Source organism: Poromitra crassiceps (assembly GCF_964638095.1).
Source record: "Poromitra crassiceps genome assembly, chromosome: 19".
NCBI classification, from domain to species: domain Eukaryota; kingdom Metazoa; phylum Chordata; class Actinopteri; order Beryciformes; family Melamphaidae; genus Poromitra; species Poromitra crassiceps.
Window position 1 is genome coordinate 13,740,892 of NC_139646.1, and position 22,012 is coordinate 13,762,903.

A 22,012-nucleotide genomic window follows, 5' to 3' on the forward strand; every position below is an offset into this window, starting at 1 on the left:
CCAATCCTTGAGCAATATCAGATGGTGGTGGTATTGTAAACTTGTGAACTCAATACCGCCCCATATGGCTCACCCTGCACACTGTATATTAAGACATAGTGAAAGAATATTGTACTATTTCCTTTAGAGAGTGAGGTGCAGGTGTTGTATCGATGGAGCTTGTTTAAAGGCATTTCAGCCTCCTATCCGTTCATAAGGCAGCAGAGGCAGCCATGACACCTAACCCAGATAAATACTGTAATTATCTGTTCTGTTTTTCACAGCTCACCCGTTTGCCACTCCTCTGACGTATCCATCATGCCTACACAAACACATGCACACTCACACGCACATGCACACATACACACACCTGTCATATCTGTATCCATCATATTCTGTGTTATCCAGTCAAAGTGAGATTTAGTGGAGCGCCCCGCCTGGGTGACTGCTCTGTGGGCGAGTCCATATTGAGTGGGCCAGATTGGGTTAGGCCAGTCTATCCATTTATCCAGGCTACTGCCCTCCCTGGGCCGATCCATTTCATGAGCTGGAGGAGTGGAGAGAGAAGGGCAGGACCTGGGAGAGGAATAGAGTGCAGGAGAAATGAGGAGAGAAGGAGAGGAGAAGGGGGTGGAGGGGACACACGGGGTGGAATGATGTAGTAGAAGAAGAGAGAAAGGAAATGACTGAATGGATTCAATGAATGGAACAGAGTCTGTGTACAAAGAGATATGCACAAGGATAAGAATGGGTGGAGATGAATCAGAAGGATGGAGTGAATGGTGGAAAAAATGCAGAGGAAATGGGCGTTGACACCTGGCGATGTCATTATGTAGTGTAATATGTCAAGTTTGAGTTCATTTTATGAGTTTAACAATGTTGTAATTTTCTCATTTTGTCAAGTTTTAAAGTACTTACATTTTGTAAGAGCAATATGGATAAAACCATTGAATGATAAGTCATGCCATAGCAGCAGCTATACAATCTAGTAGGGCTGAGTATGGTTTAAATAGGATACCAGAACCAATACCAGTACCCGATACCATTACACTTAATTCAATACTTTTTAAGCCATACTTTTGTTTTGGTGGCATCTCAGAGCGCTGAACTGCCAACTCCGTCACATAGCTACACTGCGCACGACTTCCCCACCACAGACTATGGGTTGGAGCTGTTGCGGTAGTGGGCCAATCATACATCACATTCAATCAAAGAACACTTGTGGTGATTGGCTGCGAAATTTTTTTTTGGGGGGTGCTAGATATGTGTACAATAGGGATCAAATGGAAATACCCTAACTAGGCTATGAAGTAATGAGTTAGTGAGGTGCTAAAAAACACATGCATGAGCAGACACAGGCATGCACACACCCCAATGTCTCGAGACACTAACAACATGCTCTCACTTTGCCATTTACCACTTTTAAATGGGTTTGTTGCTACAGTAACACTATGATTTATTCCCCCAAGAGCTTGTGAACTTGCTCACTTACTAGTAGAACCAAGCTGCACATCAATTACCTTCCAGCATATAGTCAATCAATCAATCAATCAAACTTTATTGACAGACACATATCTGTATAATAACATGTAGAAACTGCTCACAATCATTTGACACCTTGGTTACTTCTTAAGGGTTAATTGCTGTGGGGCAGGTCTGACATCATCATTGATCTCAGAGAGGAAACAGGGTAGCAAAGAATAGGGGGAAAAATACATTTTAGATGGAAGATGCAGCAGCTTTGTCATGCTAATAGCATATGTCCTTTCCACTAGAAAGACTTCCACATATTGACAACTGATTTACAGAAATACTGGGGCAACAGGCTGCCAGTGGCACACAATATGATAATGAGGAGGAAGTAGGCTAGTAGTACTACAGCGACCTTACATTATGGTAATAAGTCAACATTGACTACGCCGCCTTCTGAGTGGAAGGACTTAACCCAGTTCACATGATCTACATCCAACTCTACCCACACAGTCGTTATACAAACATAGGCGATTCTAGGCTTTCCATCCAGGGGTAGCACCATCACGATCCATAGTGAACCCCGATTGGGGGGTTTCCATTTTGTACATTTTAAAATTAAATGCATTAATCTGGTGCACTCTGAGAGCAAAATGAAGAGGCTAGTAGATCTATGAAGAACTACACACATCCCATTAATATCCTCTTCACTATGCTGTGGCTTTACAATGATGAAAAAATATGACTGAGTTGAGTTGAGAGGTCAAGTACAGATTTATTTGATTCAGAAACACAATGAATCGAGAAATTGCATTGAATAATCTTGAATACAATGAAATATAGATATCTATGACACATATACATATTCGGTTAGATTTTGTTTAAATCATTTACATGTAGAAATTTCTTTTTTTCCCTCCATCTGGCCACAAGGGGGTGCACGTGCATCCAGTGTGCCAACGTAAATTCGCCAGTGTATACAAAGCACGCACGAGGCATGGATGGTAAGAAATTCGAACAAAGCTTTAATTACAAACTGTAGATTTTTTATCAGGAGCACATTTGAGTGCCACTGCTAGTGAGAGGGACAAAGGACAGACAACAGAGCAACCCACCCAGCAAACCAGCATCTAAAGCCAAACAACTACACAGAGAAAGAATGCAATTTCCTGAATCCTTGCAAACTAAACAATGTGCATGATTAATCAGCACCTGGTGTGGAAGAATCTCTCCATCTCCCCTGTCACCCAATATCAAAGCTGTGCCGGTGGTGGAGACACCAACAACCGAGGGCAAGCGCTACCAAGAGGCTCTTCTAGGACAGGCCAGATATGATGGTCAGTGTTCAAATAAAATGACCATGTACAAGAATGGAGCAATGGTCAGTCTAGGTCAGGGGTCAGCAACGTTTACTATCAAAAGAGCCATTTGTGACCAAAATGTAAATAAAAAATATGTCTGGAGCCGCAAAACATAATTTGAGCCTCATAAATAAGTAACAAAGCCTATTAGTCTAAACATTACTAATAGGTCTAAATGAGCATGTATTTGATGGTCTTGTGGAGAGAGAGGCATCTTTAATTTTCCGAACTATCCCCCTTTCACTAGCAAGGACCACACCACAACAATATATCGTTTAGAAGTTTAATGAAGATTGAAATGTGTATGTGTTGAGGTGCAGGTGAGGGTGCATGGAGATGTCGTCTGTTGACATCTGTCTGGTCTGGGAGGAGGAACTGAAGACCGGGCAGAGGGAGACTCAGCGTTGGGGGTTCCGTCTCGGCATGTGCTGCCCGAGCGGACTGCTTCTCAGGCGTGTTTACGTCCCCTCCAGACAGATCCTACGAATAAGACATGAGAGAGACATGCACCGGATTTGACAGAAAGGAATGAGGATGTTAGGAGGGTGAGGGGAGGGATGAGGGGATGAAGGGATGAGGGTTGAGAGTAGGGATGAAGGGATGAAGGGAAGGGAGGGTGGGTCGAGAGAACTGAGACGATCTGAGACAAACAGGGCAGGACAGGTTCACCAGGTATATGTAACCTGCCAGGTAATTGAGGTGTGGTTAGAGGCGTGGTTAGAGAAGTGGTTGAGGCATGGCCCTGCTCCTGAACATAAGTTAACTTCCATTTTGTTTTTGTCTGAGAACACTAATACACTGATGTTTGAATTAACTATTCTTTAGTGTAAAAAGAAGAAAGAAGAAGCAATCTGGAGCACACGGTCAAAGTTGTATTTTTAATTAACCCTTTTATCGTATTTTAATGAACTATTCTTTCATGTATTCATGTATTCACCGTCCTTTTTTGATTCAGTGTAAACATTTTTACAATTGGAGAATGTAAGAATCAGTTTAGGCCTACAACAATGATAAGTTAAAAACATCCATCATTCATTTCATTTTCACATTTTTGAAAAAGCCACAGAGAGCCACCGGAGAGGGGCTAAAGAGCCTCAGGTTGCCTACCCCTGGTGCAGTGGTTGCATCCAAGTCATATAAATAGTGTGAGATGAGTGCATGTTATCACGTTAGATGATTTTTATACGATTGCATCAACATCTACCTGTATGGAGGGAATGCAACCACAAAGCACCAGCACAGCAAGGGGGGTACAGTATACCTTTCGCAGGCTAGACTAGATGGCTAATTTCTCCCTCCATGCTTGAAGGTGACGATTGCACAACCATGTGTGAATTTCAAGAATTCACCCTGACTACAGGAGCCAATTAGATGTACTGGAACCACAGCTGGTGTGCGATCTAAGCATGCAGTATTAGCAACAATATAGAAAACAAGAGTTTAGAGTGCTGACAACGAATAGGTGCGAAAGTAGAAGGTCAACAATGTGTATTGTTCATATTCAGCCGGAGCGCTACAGCTTTCACGGGATTATAAGCCAGTTTCATCACATGAAAGTAGTACCTTGTTGGAATGCCGGCATCTTTGATCCTGCGGCAAGGTGTGATCAGAATGTGATTGGAGTAGTGCAAGGGACATGAAAGAAGGGAAGAGAGCGGACCAAGAGGAAGAGTCGAAAGGGGAAATGGCCAAAGAGAGAAATAGATGCAAAGTAAAGGGAGAGATTGGAAGGAGGGAAAAAGAGGGATGGTAAAAATCTAAATGGGGGCTGCTTTGCAGTCCTTCCAGGGGAACATGCAGAGGAAGGGCGGGGTGCAGAGGGGGACTGAAGGGATGGAGCAGAGGGAGATGGAGAGCGTTTTTTGATCATTGTCGATGTGTCAGTGTTTGCCGGCTGCCAGCCAATCAAAATGCTCTGGTGATCAGAAGCAGCATGATGATGAGTGAGGGAGATGACGCTCTCTTCTCCACCGACACGGATGAGAGGACGTTAGAATATATTTTCTTCACCCACTCTTCGCGGTCCTTCTCTCTCACTTCATCTGTCTCACTTTCTCCATCTCTCTTTCTTCATCGCTTTCTCTTCTCTTTCGTCATTTCAGCTCTCTCTCTCCCTCCCTCCCTCCCTCTCTCTCTCTCTCTCTCGTTTGTATTTCTGCCCCCCCTTGTCACTTTTTATCTTGCTGATGGGGTTCTATCAAGCTGCCAGTCAACTCTGATGGCAAGCAGAGAGAGAGAGAGAGAGAGAGAGAGAGAGAGAGAGAGAGAGACTGATAACGCACTGACATCTGCCGCAACCGCAATTAACTCGAGCTCTGTGACTCCCCTCGGAAGAAGAAAATAATAATCATCTGTCCGCATTTTCTTTTGCCCCCCCCCCCCCCCCCCCCCCCCCCCCCCCCCCCCACACCTCTGTCCCTTTATTCTCTCCCTGAGCCACCTTGTGAATGTGTGATCAGCACAGACACAGGAAGAGCCAGCTTCACTCTTGTCTGTGCTGTCTAGTGTCTCGGTCTTCCTGTGTGTGTGTGTGTGTGTGTGTGCGTGCGTGCGTGCGTGTGCGTGTGCGTGCGTGCGTGCGTGCGTGCGTGTGTGTGTGTGCGCGTGCGTGCGTGTGTGTGTGTGATATTTTGTGGCCAGGGCCGTTCCACTGGGCTGGCCTTGGTTGGCTTGGCTACACGGCTATTGCTTGGCTAATCTCATTTCCAAAAGTAGGTGCAGTTAATTTTGTCAGTGTGCGTGCACGTGACTGTGTGTGTGTGTGTGTGTGTGTGTGTGAGAGAGAGAGATTGAGAGAGAGAGAAAGACAGAGAGAGGGTGAGTGAGTGAAGGAGGATAAACTGTCAGCTACCGGCTCATTTTCGGCATTACACGGGTAACATGGCGGCGACAGCTAATAGCTCATTCGCTGCTTCAAATTAAAACACAATCCCCTAATAGGAGTACAGGGAGGGAGGCGGGATCTAACAAGATTTATGAGGAAATGAAAAGTGATTGGATGTGAAGTTTGAATTAGAGGAAAGCAGTCTGGTGTCAGACTCTATGAAAGTGACTGACTGGTCCGGTGAACGGCGGACTGCTGGACTCTCAGTGGACCAAATCCCATCCAAAACCTGTCTATCAAATTAGCCCCTCCCCACAGTTAGGCTGAGCTAGTGACTTGGGCACAATTAATTCTGCTCTACTTTCAATTGCCTTACATGCCCTTTTCTGCTGTTCAACTTAATATAAATGTGTTAATCTGTCAATTGATTTTAACTTTTAACCCCTGTGCATCCTTTCATTTTTAACACAATTAGTATAGCCTATTAGCGTATCAAAAGATACATCAATAAGACTGCCGTACAAATATTAGCCATTAATGTATGGTTCCACTTTTTTTTAATAGTACTGTACCTACCTCGTGTCATTAACTTCAGCTAAATACCAAATATTCATTCCTTTTCAGAATTTTAACCCTTTAAAACCAGTTTTTGTGATTAGACCGTGATTTCTATTAAAACACACATGCGCACGTGCACACACATTTTGGACCTCAAGACATTTTGGGGGGGAGGGGGGGGGCTTCATCAATTCCCTGATGTTAAGCATTCATCCTGGAATTAAGGCTTCAAATTTATAGTTTTCACATTTTTTTTCCCATATTTATATATAGTCAAACCATAGATTAGTCAAACACAGTAAAAACTAAAAAGTTGAAGCCTTGACCCCATGATGAATGCCTAACATCAGAGAATTCATGCTTTTATGCAAAAATGTCTGGGAGTTGAAACATGACACTTTTTATCATCAGATGTATAAAATAAAAAATAGCGCTTTGAATGAGAGTCAATAAAACGATATGTTGACACAAATTTAAAGGAACGCTGGCGATTTCCAACCAGCTTTGTATCATTACATCAGTAGTATATCAGAAAACTGTAAACAGTTTTGCAGTCATTCATTTAGTTTGACAGTTATCGAGAGTTATATGAGTTAAGTTGTGGACCAGTGATGTAATTCATGCACAAATGACATCACTGGTCCACAACCTCAGCTCAAATCAACTCTCAATAACTGTTAAACTAAATGAATGACTGCTAAACTGTTTACAGTTTTCTGATATACTACTGATCTTGTAATGATACAAAGCTGGTTGAAAATCGGCAGAGCGTTCCTTTAACTATTTGTAATACACAGTGTATTATAGACTTTTTTTTTCTTTTTCTTTTGAAATACCAAAATGCCCCCCAAAATACACCTTGGCAAAATGTATGCCATATGCATTAACACAGCTAAAATGATGGACAAACACAAAGCCCAGATGTATCTGTGTGTAGGGTTGACAAAAGGGAAACCCACGCCCAAAAACACCAACACAGTTAAAAAGAAACAAACAAAAAACACGATTGGTGATGTAACTTGCATGTAACTTCTCATCACATCAGAAATTCTTAACAATCTAAAACATCAACGGCAAAACGTCAGGTTTTGGTGTCAGTCCCTCAGAATCAAAGCAAAAAGGCTTCTTTCTAGACAATTATGCAAGAAGTCCATTGTAGAAGAGCCAGAGAGAGCAATTTCTCTTCTTTTTCTTTTCAGAATCCATCTTTCCGTCAAACCGTCATCTACCTATATCCACCCATCTGTCCATCTATCCACCACCCTTAGCGGACGCCTACCTAACGTGCTTTAAAAACACGCCGTCGACTTCCTCCCGCCAGTCTCATCACTCACAGTGCCCTGGTGGAGAGACCCTGGTGCATATTGTCTCTGTGCGAGCTGCTCTCTTGAAAAAAAAAAACAAATTATCTCAGGTAATAATGTCGCTGAACAATTCAGTGCCACATCCAAAGTGCATCACGGGGGACGGTAAATAAATGTCCCTTCTCTCGCATGCCGCTTTCCATTTTACTCCTTCTCTGCCCAGCTTTGCCTTTTCTTTTTCGCTCTATTATTACGTCCCTCTCGCATCTCTCTCGCCAAACCCTTCACCCCCCCCCCCCCCACTCTACCCCCCCCCCCCACTCCCCCCCTCCCCTCCCCTCCACACCTCACTTCCATCTCCCCCCCCCTCTCTCTCTCTGTCTTTCCGACTTGGAGGCAGCTATTATTAAAAAGCCCTCCATGTATCTCGGAGACCAAGGCGACACAGCACCGCTGGCAGCCAGACATGATTGCCTACTTGGCAAGGATTGCTCCATGGCAAACTAAAGAGCTTTCTCGACCCCCCCCCCCCCCCCAACTCGCTCCTCTCTTCTGTCTCTCCCTCTCTACTCCCCCCTCTCTCACTCTCATCCCCCCTGTGATCTTCTATTCTGTTTCTCCTCGTTGTCTCCTGTCCTCAGTTCTGTGTCTCTCTGAGAGCTCTTTTCTTTCGTTCACTCCCCCCCCCCCCTCTCTTCCTCTCCCCCTTCTGTTCTGTCCCTTCGTCCCTGTCCCCTCTCCCCTGTCCCCTCTTTGGGTGTAATTACCGTGGTGGATACAGCCGGGGAGGAAGGAGGAGAAGGGGAACGCAGAGAAGAGGGGCAGGTCGGAGACGAGAGGAATAAGAGGAGAAAAGGGGTGAAAGAGAGAGGTAGAGAGGGAGCAGAGGAGGGCCCTAATAACAGTTTAATACGCTGAGAAGTGTGGTAATATATCACCTGCCATAGTTAATAAAATGTCACGTCGCCGCGGCTTTGGACAGGAAAGAAAGGTTAACTGGTGCTTCATATAAATGTACTTCGTCAAGCACAGGTGGAGGGGATTAGGGGCTCTGCTCACACACACACACGTACATGCACACACACACACACACACACACACACACACGCGTGCACGTGCACGCACACACACACACACGCGCACACACACACACACGCACACACAATAGTCACAAACATCTTGCATGCAAGGCAGTCAAATGGGTTCACAGAAACAATCGTGCACAACTTAAGCACACATGCACATACATGGCAAACACATATGCAAATGCATATGAATGTTCATAATGAAAGTCATAATGACACACGCGCACACGCACACACACACACACACACACGACACACACGCACTGAAATTATTTTCCTTTCAAGACTTGAAAATGCATGATCTTGATGGTATCTCAAACATACTGCTGGGTCTCACATCTGCACAAACACACATGCTTGAATGCACACACTCAAAGTACACACAAACACTTGCAGCCAGTTGTAAATCACGTGGTGAAAAATCAAATATTCATATGGTGAGGAGGCTGATTTTCTCTTCTTCCAGGGCACGTCTTATTGTGCATTCTCTCCATCGCACTTTCATCTCGTCCTCCTCTCTACTCTCTCTGCCCCTCCTCTTTTCCCTCCCGCTCCTCCCTGTAGACTCTCGCTCTCCCGCTCCTCTCTCTCTCCTCTTTCCATATCTCCACTCTCCACCTCCCTCTTGCCCTCACCTTCCACCTCCTCTCCTCCCTGCGGTCAGCTCATCCCTCGCTCCTACTCCTTCCTTTGCCCCAAGGAGATCTCCCCTCCTACATGGCCTCGCCTCATCCCTCTCTCTCTCCATGTATTTATATCAATGAACAACAGTCATCCTTTCATCTTCCTCCAAATGAACAGACTGTGTGAGAAGAGGAGATGAACACAGAGGAACTTGTTTTTTCTCTCTCAGGCCATAAACTCTACTGTACTAAGCAGTTGGAATATTATATAAACTCTCTCTCGTGTAAAGAAGAGATAATGATGTGTTTTGGATGGCTGTTAAAGATCACGTCACCCCAAACACTCCATATTATCACTGCATTTGAGAAATCAAGTCTTTATTGCAGTATTTATTTACACACTGGACACAAACAAAACTCTTTTTACAGCTTCAAATACACCCGTCTCATACTTTTACACAAACGCAATCAATGCTTTTATACCATTGATGCTTTCATCTGGAGTTTTGAAGGTAAAGCATAGTGTAACTGTTAGAGGGTAAAAGCAAATGGGAAACTATGTTTTCATCTATCTATTGTGGCAACCCGGCACTGAGGAAGCAATTTACTGCTCGATAAAGCATTTTATAAATAAAACAAAAATGTTATTTATTTATTTATAATGCGGAAGCAAGGGGTGTAGGATAATGACAACTTATGGCATGGACACACACTACCAGCTTTATTCTTCCTAAACACATGTTCGCACAACATGGGCCATTCTGCAGACTTTGTTCAAAGTCAGAGTTACAGTTATAGTTTACTAGCTCAAATATTATTTTGGGTTTATATAGATAAGAAAGTATTTGAGGCAGTCGCGCACATCCAAACAAACGTAAAGCAGATGCAGGAACCAAAAAACAGTACAGTATGAAAAAAGGAAGGTCCGCACAAGCTCCAATTTTACCTTTTATTTAACCATCCACAGGTGACGTTTCGAGCTATCGCTCTTCCACAGGGTTTATAGATAATACTGTAGTCTTAGTAAACATCTATGATTTGCATTAGGGGTGTAACAATACGCATAATATTGAAGTGTTTAGGCTTTAGGTTCAATACGCATTGCAAACCGAACGTTTACCGAATTCTTCTACAATGATGTCATAGTAAACTTGAGACGAAAAAGGTGTCGTTAATTGAAAAAACAAACAAACTAAAGTGTAAAAATAGTAAACTAAATAAGCAGAATAAAAAAATCAAGGACATTTACCTGGCATTTCTACTTTTTTACTCTATCGAAAACGTATCAAACCGTGACTGACACCACGAGTCATATCAAAGCAAATTTTGTGCACCGTTACACCCCTGATTTGTATATAGCTAGTTAAATGCTTTTTCAATTTGATTTTTGGTTGTGTAACAGCAGTTTGCACCAACCCAGTAGAATGGCCCATACTTTCTCCATCAGACCACCTGCCTGCCCTGCAGCCTGCTGCAGACAGCAGACAGCACCCCGGCCATGTCTGCCTCACTGCGCTCTCATTGGCTGTAGCACGTTGATGGCTCCTCCTCCCACACGACCAGATATTTAGCCTGCTAGATATCTGTTGGGCCTCTGTGACTCATCAGCGAGCTCCCTGGACTCGTCTGTGGACAGTTCACACATAGCATTCAAGCACCAAGCCAACTGTCTCGATCTGGGGGGGGGGGCGTCAAACTCAGAGCGTCTAGCCTGAATCTACATTAGGTTCTTCCATGGATCGGGGCTTTGGTGGAGGAGCCTCGTAGACCAACTGTGACCTGAGGAAGACACACGAGGAGAGGACCGGGGACAGGAGAGGAGGAGACGTGAGACTTGCTGTCCATCTGATTTCCAGTCTCTGCTCCTTTTCCAATCTCCAGTCCGTCCAGTGGTTCCCTCACTAATCTCACAAATGATAAATAAAGCAGAGCTCCAAGCAGAGAGATGCCAACACAGGATTTAGAGTTAACAGTTCAACAGGTCACCTGACTTGTTTGTAGATTTACAGTTAACAGTTCAACAGGTCACCTGACTTGTTTGTAGATTTACAGTTAACAGTTCAACAGGTCACGTGACTTGTTTGTAGATTTACAGTTAACAGTTCAACAGGTCACCTGACTTGTTTGTAGATTTACAGTTAACAGTTCAACAGGTCACCTGACTTGTTTGTAGATTTACAGTTAACAGTTCAACAGGTCACCTGACTTGTTTGTAGATTTACAGTTAACAGTTCAACAGGTCACCTGACTTGTTTGTAGATTTACAGTTAACAGTTCAACAGGTCACCTGACTTGTTTGTAGATTTACAGTTAACAGTTCAACAGGTCACCTGACTTGTTTGTAGATTTACAGTTAACAGTTCAACAGGTCACCTGACTTGTTTGTAGATTTACAGTTGACAGTTCAACAGGTCACCTGACTTGTTTGTAGATTTACAGTTAACAGTTCAACAGGTCACCTGACTTGTTTGTAGATTTACAGTTAACAGTTCAACAGGTCACCTGACTTGCTTGTAGATTTACAGTTAACAGTTCAACAGGTCACCTGACTTGTTTGTAGATTTACAGTTAACAGTTCAACAGGTCACCTGACTTGTTTGTAGATTTACAGTTAACAGTTCAACAGGTCACCTGACTTGCTTGTAGAAATCCCTTACAGGTTGTGGGGTCATTCAGCACAGGCCGAAGGTGATTAGTGATTAGGTGCAGTGTGTTACCTCCACGATTGATATGACAGTATTGCCCTTCCCAGACCTGGCGCAGTCATCTCCTGCAGTCTGTGGTGCTGAAGTCAGTCAGCATTCTGTCTACTCTGTCTCTATCTATCTATCTATCTATCTATCTATCTATCTATCTATCTATCTATCTATCTATCTATCTATCTATCTATCTATCTATCTTTCTCTCCCTCCCTCTCTCTCTCTCTCTCTCTCTCTCTCTCTCTCTATCTATCTATCTATCTATCTATCGTATCTATCTATCTATCTTTCTCTCTCTCTCTCTCTCTATCTATCTATCTATCTCTCTCTCTCTCTCTCTATCTATCAGTTCAATAAACTTCATTGGCATGAATGTTCAAAGATAATGTTGCCAAAGCTTCAATAATTGGTAAGGCAAAACAAAGATCCGTGATGTTTTCACATAATCTGTACCCCTTTCACCACCAGCACAAAACAAAAAGGGAAAATGAATATAAATAATGTATGTGCATATCGTTTCTTTGGAACGGGTGGTGGGATTGCTTTTGTAAATCATGCGCTTGTGCTTCCCTCTATTTTTTGTTTGTTTTGATCTGAGTTGCAGAAAAGGATGTTTCACATAAATAAGTGTATTCAAAGGGTATAGTAGCTGCTCCAAAGCTTTCTCTCCCAGCTCAGGGTGTTCCATCTTCACACACAAACCCAAAACTGTGTGAGAGTGGATCTCTCAAGCTTCATCTGTAGGCCACGGTCAGATAAGAAGAACAAAGAATCTCATAGCATAAACGATATTAACAGACACATTTGCTGTGAGGACTTGGATGAAAGTTTCCCCCGTTTCTTCTAACTATCCACACATCTCTCCTGCGCTGCCTGGCAGCTTCTCCGTCTCTTTCACTTCGCGTCTGCGGACGGTAGGGGTAGCATACAAACTAACCAGGGTTTTATTGCCCTTATTACATGTAGCGCTAGACCTATAGGCTGTCACTTGACAGTATGGCCCCAACAATCATGATTATGCTAATCGAGTTTTATCTATTGTAGTTCTATCTATTGTAAAGGGAGTTTAAAAAAAATCTCATTCTCTCTTTCCAGTCAAACTCCATGTTTCACCAAGTTTGATCATTAGTGTCACCTCCCTGCAGATGCTCTCCCATGTTTCATCTGTGATGACGATGATACTCATCTCTAGTTCTCTACATCTCAATGATATTGTAACAGCACGGCGAGGCTGGTATCGAACCCGGGATCTGTCATTTACAAGCGCAACCCGTTAACTCATTAAAGGGACATTCCCGTTGGCCAAGGACTAACGTGCCGCTTTATACATCGAGACCCAGGATCGCTACAGTACCTCCGCCTGTGGGAAGCTGGAAACCACCTCATGCCAACACCGCATGTCGTATTGGGCTGAAAATGTGCAGGGCTAGTTGGTTATGATAGAGGGAAGGTCATGGGCAGGCTATAAAGACCTGGAAACCACCTGCACACCACCATCATCCGGGCCAGCAAAAGGCACATTGTATTGCTTTGTGCTCTCAGTATTTAAACCGGGCAACGCTATGCTAGCATACAGTATGTGCACGTGATTCTTCTTTTACCACCTCCTGCATCGCCAGCATGAAACATTGCTTCAAATTTGGTCATGTTTCACGTTTATTTTGGTGTGTTTAAGGGGTAAGGTGTGTGTGTGAGAGACTGACTCAGAGGTCAGGAGAGCCACTGTCTGACACGCGTCTCTCCAGTGACTTCTCCTGCAGTGACTTCTCCTGCAGTGACTTCTCTTGCAGTGACTTCTCCTGCAGTGACTTCTCCTGCAGTGACTTCTCCTGCAGTGACTTCTCCTGCAGTGACTTCTCCTGCAGTGCCTAACTCGTCCTTTGTGACGCGGGCAGTGGAAAACCTCACACTGTGACACCTGTTGGCTCTGTTCTCAGACATGCAGTTCTTCTGGGGCTTCTTAGGGAAACACACACACACACACACACACCAGTGATAATGGAATAACGCAGGCTCCGTTTGGAGAGAGGTGGCGTCAGACTCGGATGGACGCGGAATGAGCCGGAACACCTTTAGTTTTCCATTAATGGGGACCTGTGTAGGGAGGCCATGCTGCTTGGAGTCAACGGTCTGTGTCCCGGGATGACTGCAGTGCTGGATGGAGGGAACAAGACGGAGAGCGTGGAAAAAATGTGACAATGTGATTGGTTAACTGCTGGGACTGTGATTAAACCCTCCTTTGTGGGATAAGTCTCTCTGTCAGCTTCTCTTCCCGTTTCATTCTTTACACCGACACATACAGTCATCTCTCTCATTCGCTCTCAACGCATGCAGTTAGCATTTGCTGTCTCTCTGGGTCAGACGGGCGCGTGCGCATGCACACGCACACACGCACGCACGCACACACACACACACACACACACACACACACACACACACACACAGAGAGTGAACATCTCTCTACCTCAAGACCTACAACTTCATCACACCTGGGGGGGGGGGGTGGCGGCTGGTTCGTAGCTGAAGCAGGAAGTAGTTGGTCACTTTGGATCTCTATAGGCCTGTCTGATTCTCAAGTGAACGAGCAATATAGGTGGCATTTCTAGGTAAGAAGTTGTAATTAGGCTGTCTGAAACCAGTTTGATACATAAGTTCACTGAATTTGCAACCTTTCTAGGTACCTGGTTATGGATAATTTTCAATGATAAATCAAGGTGTGTTTTGTTCTGCAGTGTAGGTTAGTTGAAAATCAACGTGGCATTCTAAGGAGGGAAGTGTGTCCGCGCGCGAGCCGTGCGTAATGGGCCTATCCAAGCGAGGATTTCCTCATGCATACGCCTGTCGTAGTGGGGTTGTTTGCGCTAAGACCAGCTATTTTGCCGGCGTTAAAATTGAGAGCACCCAAGGCCCCTTTTTCTAACACATTGCGCTGGAACGCCTATGTTTGAACGGGCAACGCCCAAACCTCTTTTTGCGCTCGGCATATACCGACGGTATCTTCCCCACATCGCTAAATGACACTTGCGCGAGACACATGATAGGCTAGAGGCCCACGGACACGCCTGGGCCACGCCTACACCTGTGTCATCCCAGCGCAAAACTGGACGGTGGAGGCAGACGATCGCTTAAGACGCTGGGAAGATAGCAATAAGAGGCGCGCAAACGCAGCGCAAACGATAGGGCCGTACGAAGATAGGGCCCTAAGACACAGACATGCAGGCCTACACACATGCATGCACAGAGACAAATGATAAGCTCACATTCATATTCATGCCACATTGTTTTCGGGGATTTCGATCTTTTATTTGTGAACACAGCACCCCCCACAGACACACACAAGCACACACAAGCACACACACACAAACATACACACACACCCTAAGCGCGCATATCGTAAAAATCAATCCCCAAGGAGAGTACCCTCCACACGGCGGCTTAGTCTCGTCTGTGAGAAAATGCCAAGTAAGGCACCCTTACATTGAGGCGAGCGATAACAAGATTTGTTTTCAAACTGACAACAACCTGAGAGAATGGCGCAGCTTTCCACCACCGCCGCTTCCGCCTGCAAACGAGGGAGCAGGGAGAATCAAAAGAGATGAAGGAATGACAAGCGCCCTCAAAAGACAGAGTGAGGTCCTTTGCAGTGACTCGCAACTGTGCCTTCAAACCATTCTGTCACCTTCTGATAAGGACTGAGTGAACCAGAGGGACAGAAGTAGAGACAGCATGAGAAGGGAGAAAGACATGGAGAGGGAGAGAGAATAGCTGAAAAGTGAAGAGGGGAGGGAGAGGAGAGGAGAGGATGCGAGAGGAGAGAGGGATGAAATGACCGGAGCAGGATGGTTAGGTGGATCTTTCTGTTGCCGACTGTGTTAACTCTTTTCCTGCCATTGATGTGATCCAACGTCATTTCCGACACAACGCTTCCCTGCCAATCACGTGATTCCACGGCAATCCGTGTTTTCACTGTTATACAAGATACAAGATACAAGATGTTTAGTGTCACACGGATGTACAAGTACACACGGTGAAATGCTTGAGCTGAGTTATGTTCCGTTACAGTCATCATCATCATCGTCATCAACATCGTCATCATCATCATTGTCATCAACATCGTCGTCACTGTCATTCACATTATCGACATTATCATCATTGTTTCCTGTCATGCTTAACTGGTACATTAACATCAGAACATTGTCATCGTTATTGTCATCTGTTCCGGTGCTTTCCGGGTCTGTGCCGTATATTGCGGATGCCCATAAATAATCTTTATATGTTATGTTAATTAGTAGTTACAAGTCTTTGTCTATATATTGCGGTTGCCCATAAATAAATCTGTACATGTTATCTTAGCAGCTGGTCATAATGGTGGGGTAGATCTGTTTATTGTTTAGTCGTTGTCTGGTGGCTTGGGGGATGAAGCTATTTCGTAGTCTGCTTGTCCGGGTTTTGGGGGTTCTGTATCTCCTACCAGATGGTAGCAGGGAGAACATGTTGTTGAGTGGGTGGGTTGGGTCCTTGATTATTTTCCTGGTTCTCTTGAGGCAGCGCTGAGTGTAGAGGTCTGCCAGTTCCGGCAGCTCGCAGCCTGTTACATGCTGGGCCGCGCGCCTCACTCTCCTCAGCGCTTTCATGTCTTTTATGGTGCAGTTTCCATACCAGGAGGTGAAGCAGCCGGTCAGTAGGCTTTCGATGGTGCCTCTGTAGAAGTCTTTGAGTATTGTGGGTCTCAGGCCGAACTTCTTTAGTCGTCTGAGACCGTGCAGCCGTTGTTGGGCCTTTTTGGCAACAGAGGTGGTGTGGCTGGACCATGTTAGGTCCTGGTGGATGTTGACACCCAGGTATTTAAAGCTGTCCACTCTTTCCACCTCTGTGCCATAGATGGTGACTGGGCGGTGGGACCCCCCCCCCCCCCTCCTGTAGTCTGTGATGATCTCCTTGGTCTTGGCCACATTCAGGGAGAGGTGGTTGTCCTGGCACCATTGTTCCAGGACAGCCAGTTCTTTCCTGTAGGCCGTCTCGTCGCCGTTGTTATGATAGATGGCTCTGTACTTAGTGAAAATGGTGGCCGTTGAGTTAAAATACTCAGAAGCGGAGCTGTCCACTGAAACTGCCAGTGCTAAAATGGACTTCTAACTCATGTTGATGATCCACCCCACCTTCCTCTCCTTGGTCCACACGCCACTCAATTTCTGGTGTGCCCTGCCTTGACTCCAAGCACACATGGGCATATACTGGTTACTGCAGTCTCAAACATAATTTAAATAATATATAATAAAATATAAATAATATTAAATAATGGTGATGTTTAACAATTCACCAATTTGCTGGGGACCCCCTGGAAGCCTCCCAAGGACCCCTGGTGGTCTGTGGACCACACGTTGAGAACCACTGTAATACTGTATACACACACACACACACACACATGGGCACATGCATGCACGTACGCACACACACACACACACACACACACACACACACACACACACACACACACGCACACCAGCCTCCAAGCTCTTTTGGCAATACACACCACCCCAGTATGAAAAAAGTAGTGTAACCTTTCAATACATTCCCCCATCTTATTAATATGCTCCATCGCTAAAAGGCAAGAAAGGAAAATGTCTCATTTAAATTTGGAGTGGTGATGAGATGGGTGTGGGCAGGGGCGTCATGCAAGCCAACAATCTGAGGGGGCGAATGCTGGCGCCGCCCGAAGGGCGGCAAAAAATTTGGGGGGTTGGAAGCCAGATTTAGAGGAATATCTAATTTTAAATTAACAGACTGAGCAGGTGTAACCATAAGGCTATTTTCCAAACTGCTCAGCCTCCTGGAAAGATCCATAATCACCAGACTAAGTACATTGCCACTGCCCAGGCTCAATGGACTTGACAAAAATGGGAGACCACATGTTTCAAAGCAATGTAACACAATGTTTATTTTGGCTGGTATTGCCTTTTCAGAAGGTAGAAATCTTTCCTCTAGAGCAGGGGTTCCCAACCTTTTTTGTGCCAAGGACTGGTAGATACATGGGAAAAAAAGTCACGGACCGGTTGTCAATTCTAATGGTTTTAGTTATATATATTTACTCACCAGGTGGTGACAAAGGGTAAATAACAGCCTTTTGTGTTGTACTGTATGTAGCCTATACAGTATTTATGTTTTTGTTTTAACTACAAACATACATAAACGTAAACTTGAAACTATGTTTCAACTACCATACACAGCCTATAATATTATAGCCTATGTTTATTTAAAAAAAAAAAAAAAAAAAAAAAAAAAATTTTTTTTACCTCTCAAAAATCTGAGGGGGCAATTGCCCCCTCAGTTACAATGGGCATGACGCTTCTGGGTGTGGGGTTATATGGCTCTCTCTCTTCTCTGACACACACACACACACACACACACACACACACACACACACACACACACACACACACACCTGGGCAGTGTTCTATGCTGCATTGCATGACTCAGTGATTAAAAGGATTGGGCTGAATCTCAATCTGAGCACGTTCTCCCCTAAACCTGACATTTCAACTCCTTCTCCTCTCTAATCTTATAGCACAGTGCTAAGTAGCAGCTAGAATACCTTGTGCTTCTATTCTAACTTTTTCTCCTGTTTTGAGCTGATGAACCTTTTGTGCTTTTCTTCAATTATTTCAGATTACTTTTCACTTCCTTTTACCTCATCTCATCTGTGTGATATTTACTCAAAAACAATAATAATAAAATAAAAAGCTCCTCCCTGCTCTAGCTACTTCCATCTCTCTCTGTGCCAGTCCATTTCTATATTCCTCGCCCTCTGTCAAAGTCATGAGGACTTCTTGATTTTCTCCTGCTCCTCCAGTGCAGGATACTTGCCTGCAACAACACGTTTGTACTGTACGAGCACAGCTTGTGTCAGGACGTCTCAGCCCTTGCTGCTACTGTAATGTTCTGTGAGGATCCCTGTAATGTTCTGCGAGGATCCCTGTAATGTTCTGCGAGGATCCCTGTAATGTTCTGCGAGGATCCCTGTAATGTTCTGCGAGGATCCCTGCGACACGTGGCTTCTTCTTCAGCTCCTGGCCCCGGATCTCAATGGCCGCCGAGGAGCGTAGATAGATGAGAGTGCTTATAACCATGATGCCAAAGGGAATTGAACTGAATTGATTAGGCAGCCACTTAACGTACATGGCGCGATATTGGAAAGGATTGTGTAAGAAGAAATGAAGCAGGGCACCGGGAGGTCAGAGTCACACCCATGATGTGAAAGAGGTATTGAGGCAAAGGTCAGGGAGTGGATGCTAAATCACATGGGTAAAGTGGTGATGTTCATTGGTGCTTTTAACCATAATTGAACACAACTGATTTTCAGTGTGCCCAGTTATCAAACAGTTTATCATGTGACTTATTCCCCAACTTCTAGACGCCATTCGCTTTCATTCAATGATATTAAAACCAAACTGCTGAGATGATAATTTACGTGTATAGTGATGTAATCCATGGAGTGTAATCCATGGAGGAGAACTTTTGCTAGCCTTCGGCTAATACAGCATAAAAAAGGGGGATTTTGTCTTTGTGCATGCAAAACCGTTCATATCCAAATACATTTGCATTTCTTTCATCAATGTAGAGCCCGCCCCCTACTGCATGAACCAGTAGGAGTCTATGACGTTAGGTGTAGGCTAGTCCCACAGTAGCCATAGATTAATATCTACGTCTGGGTAACAACTCTTGACCAAAACCAAAACCAAATGCGTGAAGGGCAGTTTAGAGTCCAGCGATTTATCATAGCCCGACAGGCATCGCTGAACGTGACGTCCATTCCAGTATCGCTCGACGCTGATTTTGGACGCAGTCGCTCGTAAAAAGTATAAACACCTAGGCGATAGGAGCAGAGCAGGATGTTTTGTGATATTTTCACATGGATTAATGCCAGACGGACAGACAGATCAGCCAGCCAGTCAAGGTACAACGTTACCGTTTTGATTGCAACATCACAAAACTGTATATCTGCTGTATGATTATCCCTGCTACTGATGTGTTAGCTTTTACTTACCATCTGTGTTGAGAATGTCCGCTATAGCTTTCCAGGCATTTGCCTTTTTAACCGCATCTTTATAATCTGCCCGCTCGTTAGCCCAAAGGCACGGGAACCGTTGTGTTTATTAAGTTTTCAACATTATGTGATCTTCTTAATGCATGCATGTCGTGATATGATTGGTCGAAATGGGGTAGAAATTTGATAGTACTGGGTGACGTCTGCAAACTGTACATTACTGTTATCAATGAAATCTTGAAAAATGAACTTTTGATGTGAAAAAGTGTGAAAAACGAAAGAAATTAGATTGTTGTGATTTTGTTTGCATACATCATTAAATAGGTGCACTGCATACCCAGGTATTTGAACTGAAAGAAAAGAAAAGTCATTTTTGGGTTCAGCTCGACTTTAACATTGGCTGAATTATCTTTTATACTGGCCTATGGGAGAAACTATGGCGTTGGAGGTGTGAGGACTCTGTCAGGATGCTGTCAGGGTTGGGACACCAGCTGTCATCACTTCCCTTCTCTCTCTGTCCCCATCTCTTTCACCCCCCCCCCCCCCCCACACACACACACCCTGTGACTCTTCCTATTAGTATTCTCATTTACACCCCCCACACTGTGTTTCTGCTTCCCTCACACCTCTCAAAGTCTGAAGCAGCTCCAACATTCTCTGTGCTGCTTGTTGACATCACCACGTCGTTGTGTAAATGTCATCCCGCACACAGCACCGTCAACAAGGTCTGCCTGTCACCGACAGAGGAGGAGTTCATCAACGGTGGTACCTTCCCGTTATGATTTCATGTTGCATTCAGGCATTGCCAGTAAAGTAGGAAATAATACCCCAGCATTGAACAGCAGCATAGTAAGCCCATTACACACAGACAGTATAGGTCCATCAATGTAACCGAGCGCGGCCTGAGCCGAGCCTGTAACCACTTTTAGTACTTTATCACTTTATTTCAGCTTTTTGATATCTTCTGTACTTTTTGAGAAATCGCAGATCACGTTTTATACTTTCTTCAATCTTTATAATGGGAGCTTATGATGTGATGTCAAAATTTGACGATAAATTGTATGATACTCTTATACTGTACATAGTCTTGTATTCATTCGTTTTTGATATTTGTAAAGCCCTTTGCGATGCACCATTGTGTGAAATGTGGTTCATAAATTAATTTGACTTGACAATGTGCACATTTAGTAGCCTATACTCATTTGCTCATACCTGATCACCAGCTCACACAACTCGCTCATTCATTTGCTCAGTGAGTGAGTGAGTGAGTCAGACAGACAGACGGACGGACGGACAGTCAGTCAGTCAGTCAGTCAGTCAGTCAGTCTCAATCACGTTTACTCACTGCCCAAAACGGATTCATTTATTGATCATTCATTCAGCCAGTCTGTCAGAGAGTGACTCACTAATTAAGTCTCTTCCTCCATCTCCTTTTCTCAGTCCATCTGTAGCTTCTCTCTCTCTCTCTCTCTCTCTCTCTCTCTCTCTCTCTCTCTCTCTCTCTCTCTCTCTCTCTCTCTCTCTCTCTCTCTCTCTCTCTCTCTCTCTCTCTCTCTCTCTCTCTCTCTCTCTCTCTCTCAGGGTTCAGTGAGGACAGAAGTGAGATCCTAGTTGTTGGACAACAAGCTGCACTTAGCTGGGTTGAGGCTACAGAGTGATGGACAAGCAGACCCCCTGAGCACTGCAGTAGCAGAGTGGAGATGGTGTAATATAACTGCTTGATGATTAATTACACACTGAGGGAGATGAATGCTCCAAGGGTGAACGTGTGTGTGTGTGTGTGTGTGTGTGTGTGTGTGTGTGTGTGTGCGCGCGCATGCGTGTGTGTGTTTGTGTGTAGTTATTTGTGTCTCAGTTATTGTTGTTTTTGTGACTGAGAAGTTAAGTTAGGTGTGCAGGTAGTGACAGGGTATGGTATGGTTAGATGTTAGGTGCAGGTAGTGAGTGACAGTGCATTAGTGGGAGGTTTTGAAAGTGAATTTTAATTTGGGCCAGGACCCTCCTAGGCAATTAAGGGTTGTGTACACAGGGGGGAAGAGCAAATTAAACTAGAATGTTTACATTT